Source organism: Myxine glutinosa, chromosome 2, assembly GCF_964187855.1.
Source record: "Myxine glutinosa chromosome 2, kmMyxGlut1.1, whole genome shotgun sequence".
Taxonomy (NCBI): Eukaryota; Metazoa; Chordata; class Myxini; order Myxiniformes; family Myxinidae; genus Myxine; species Myxine glutinosa.
In genome coordinates this window covers 14544265-14548839 of record NC_136262.1, presented here as the reverse complement: position 1 = coordinate 14548839, position 4575 = coordinate 14544265, and positions in this window count along the sequence as shown.

Below are 4575 nucleotides of genomic sequence, written 5' to 3'. Positions count from 1 at the left end.
GGCGCCTCGCTGGTCGCGGCGCCCGCGACCGTGGCAGCGCCCCTGGTGGATTCGAACCTTTTCCTCCTGCAAATGAGGGCCTTTATGGAACAAATGGGAGACCAAATTGGAGGTTTGAAAAACAGTATAGAAGCTCAGGGTGAGCGATTGGAGGGAAAAATAGGGGTAATGGGAAACGAAATGGGGGTAATGAGGGACGAAGCGAGGGGTACCGGTGAGGGGTTAGACAATAATTTTAAGGGATTAGACGAGAAATTTGGGAAATTAGACAATAGATTAGGGGAAATACAGGAGGGGTTAATGGGGGTAGAAAACAGAATGGCCGCTCAAGAGAATCAAATGGAAGGGATGCAAAAAGGGTTAGAGGGGTTAGAAAACACCATGGAAGGCAAATTGAGGGACATGAGGGACCAAGCGGAAAGGGAAGTTAAACAAATGGGGCAGCAGATAGAGGGGGTCAGAATGGGGGTAGAAACCAAACTGGATGCTCACAGGGAGGAAATGGAGCAGATGAGGGTGGCATCTGGGCAGGAGATGCAAGTGATGGGAGAGGAGATCAGAAGAGGAGTGAGTGAGGAGGTCGGAGGAGTGCGCGAGGAGGTGAGGCACTGTAAGGAGCGCATGGAGAAGGAGGTGAGAAAGGGGACTGTAAAATTGCAAGGGGGTATAGAGGAGTTGACGCTGGGAGTAGAACAACTGACAGTGGGACAAAAGGAGTTGGGGGAACAGGTAAAGAAGAACACAGCGGTAATAGAGGGGTTAAAATCGACGCAGAAGGAGATGAAAAAGGACGTAGGGGTAATTAAGAAAGAGTGTCAGACGGTACGTGAGGGACTGACAACGAGGTTGGACGAGGTGATAGAGGTAATGGAGACGAAGGACCGGCAGGTGAGGACGCACATGGACACGGTCAAGGTAGCCTTGGAGGACGAGCTTGAGGAGACGTACCGGGGAATAAAAGAGGTGAAGCAGAAATTAGAGGAAGTGGAAGAAGGGGTGAGCGAAATTAAGAAGCGACGGAGAGAGGATAAGAAAGAGATAAAAGAGGAGGTAAAAGAATTGGTCCGAAGTCTGTGTTTGGATCGTGATGATGTGCTCATTAACCGGATGAGGGATTCGCAGGTGATGGAGGAGAAGCGAAGAGGAAGAGGACCCGGTGTAAGTGGTGACCAATATGGTCGTGCGTATGATGCGCCAGGGGATTTAAGAAGCTTGGGGGTCGAGATGGACCCGGGTGTTCGTGAGAGGCCGTTGGTGAAGTGTGCGACAGGTCTGGTGTGCGAAAAAGGAGGTGTGCAAGAAAGTCCGACTCTGGGGTGTGTGAGGAAAAAGTGCGTGCCAAGGAGTGAGGGTGCTGGCGAGAGTGAGTCGGTCGTAGCGCGTGTGCGAGGGAGCACATGGATGCGCGGTGTGGTAAGTGTTACAGAGGGTGTGACGGGAGAGTGTGCGCAAGAGTGTGCGCGAGAAAGGTGTGTGACGGACGGGTGCATGAGGAAAGAGTGCGCTGTCAAAGGCAAGGAAGAATGCACACCTGTGGTGAGTGTTACAGAGAGTGTAACGGGAGAGTGTGCACGAGAAAGGTGTGTGACGGACAGGTGCATGAGGAAAGAGTGCGCTGTCAAGAGTAAGGGTGAGTGCGCTGTCAAGAATGGAGGTGAGAGTAGTGAGAGTGACAAGGAGAGTGAGTTGGTTGTGACAGGTGAGCGAGGATGTACACCTGGGATGGAAGGATGCACACCTGGAATGGTAGAGCGTGAGTGGGAATGCACGCTGGAGTTGGTGGTGAGGCACGTGGTTGGGTGTGCGAATGAGAGCACACCTGTGATTGTCACAGAGGAGGTGACAGAGGAGGGGGCGCAAAGAGGTGTGTTGGTGAGGTGTGCGACCAACGAATGTGTGCCAAAGTGTTCGGTGGTCAGGTGTGTGACCAAGGCTGTGAGTGGAATGAGGGTACCTGGGTGTGTAAGGAAAGGTACGAGGAGCATGGAAACGGCTGGATGTGTGAGCAAGGAACGGGCTGCGGGGTGTAAGCATGCAGGTGAAGCATCGACGTTACACGGGTTAGAGGTTAGGTCGACTTTTAGCCGAATCGGGCCCTCGGTGCGTGCTGGGCCTCGCTTTGAACGGCCGCGTCCGTGCTCCACTAGGCGGAGCGGCGGGCGGCTGGATAGGAAGGGTCGTCATGGCGACCACTTTTTGTTGAGGCATTCCGGCAGGTCGAGATCGAGCCATGGGATGGCTCCGTGCCGAGAAGGTGCGTGGGATCTCGGCCCGGGTAAGCCCCCGTCCCTGCACCGAGTGCCGGACGCATCCAGCCGCTGGCACAGAACAACCCGCATTCATGGCTTGGCTTTACAAAGCCGGGCTTTGGACAGGAATTGGCGCACCGAGAGGCATTAGTGAGTAGACTGGGTGATGAGGTTAGTGTTTTGGCCCCAAAATTAGAGAAAAACAAAATTTGATGATTGGCAAGGGATTGGCAGTAGTGATTGGCAGATGATGGGTAGTGATTGGCAAATTTTTGATTTGTTGAAATTTGATGTGCAAAATTGGTAGTGGGAGATGCCCGATGTGGTGGGATGGCAACTCTGTCATCCCTCACAAAGTGGGGCAAAGGAGCAATAGCTTATGGGGTGTATGGCAGTGAAAACTAGCCCGGGTGGGTTAGGTTATATTGTAGGGATCTAGAAAGATGACATTAGGTAACGTTAAGTTTAGTTAGTGACTGATACCTGTAGTGGGGACGCAGGTAGATTAGTATGGATGATAATGACGTGGGAGCGCAATAGTTTAAAGGGATGACTGGGAAGCGCAAGTTTCAGAAGGGAGTAGTTAGCTGAGATGATGCCGTGTGTGTGAGAATTGAACAGGTGTGATTGCACAGGTGTGCAACTGGACAGGTGTGTGGAGCAGTGTATGAGTAGTGAGTGGGTGGATCAGCGCGAATGCGCTTGGGGAGAGAAGGGTGCAGGTGGCACCAGGTGTGAGAGCACGGGTGTGCAGGTACAGGTGTGTAGAGAGAGTGGGAGTAAGTGGTACGGAGTAGTGTGCATGGTGCGAAGGTGTGGATGGGGGAAGAGTGGACCCCCATCACGGATACCCGGGGCGGGTAGTGTAAGTGTTAGGTAGAGGGTATAGGTAAATTGTGGTTGGATATTGGCATTTGTGGTGCGATTGCAGAATGGTATTGTGGATGGGTGCATTAGTGTTGTGGAAATGGCTGGGCGTGTAGCCTGTTAGTGTGTGTAGTTGGTTGGGCACTCCACCACTGTGAGGATGTCGGCCAGGTGAGGCCGCAGGTGGGCTCTGGGAGCCGTTAGTTGTGGATGGGGCCCGAGGATCCGGAGGACGGACCCGGGTAGCCCAGTGCCAGAGAGGGCACCGAGTGGGGAGAGCGCCAGAGGGCCTTCCCCAGGTAGTTAGGTTAGGGTAAGGAGCAGGTAAGCTCGGAGGCAACTGCAGTGGTGGGGGTGTGCAGGTGGGTAGACCCGCTGGGAGAGGTACACGTCGCGGCCCAGAAATTGTGCGAGGGCACCGGGAGATGAATCGGGGGAGTGAGACCCAAAATTGAAAAGCACCACAGTTTGGCCAATGGGAATTGGTTTTTAGAACCCATAGTGTAAGAGGGCCAATGGTTTGGCCGGAGAAAGACCCCGGGTAGTGTAAAGTTGTTAAAGTCATTTAGGAAATAGTTAGGATTGATGAACCTGTCGCACCATACGCAGCCACTTACCTGTGGTGATGATGACTCCACACCTGTGTTTTCTTTGTTTTGTGCAGGAAATGAGATTGCTGTGGATTTGTGAGATGCATCACGACGTGGATGAGACATTGGGGTGATTCCATCTCTCCCTCCTTAGGAGGGACTGATGATGAATTGGTAATGGCAAATTTTGATGAGAGTTGAAAATGGCAAATTTGATTGGTTAGGAGGGAGAGAAGACGAATTTGGTTTATGGGAGGAACGGGGAAGACAGTAGGGATGTTTGTTGATTGGTAAAGTAGATGTTTATGGGTAGTGTTGTGTTGTGTGGATACAGTAAGGGGTAAGGGAGGGGCCATGTAGGTTACCTGGTGGGGGGGGGGGAGCGTACGGTAGGAACGTACCTGTCTCACCTGGTTCCCATGTGCCCCTAGTGTGCATTACCTTGTGTTGCATGCACTTTTGCGCCCTTACCACCTTACTCACTTGTCTGCTTCTTTTGTCTCCCACCTCCGAGGATCTGGCTTTGGGGCAGAGAGAGAGGAGAGAGAGGTGCTGGCTACGCAGTTGTGGGCCTGCACTTTCGCTGCTTGCTGCCTGGATCGATACACCATATGGACCGCAATGTTTGTGGCCACCCACAATGGACCGCAGTTCTTTTGCGGCCAAGCACCACCCGTGGATGGACCTATGGGTCAACGTGGCACCTATGCCATACAGGTGAACCACTTATAGTTGGCCCCCTGACGGCCACAATAAAGAAATGGACGCGGTTGGCGCCTTTCTTTATTTTTGAAAGCAGTAAGAAGGCCAAGTGCACCACACGAAGGCAAGACCAGCGGCAGACCATCGGCCGGCTGCGACACCACACC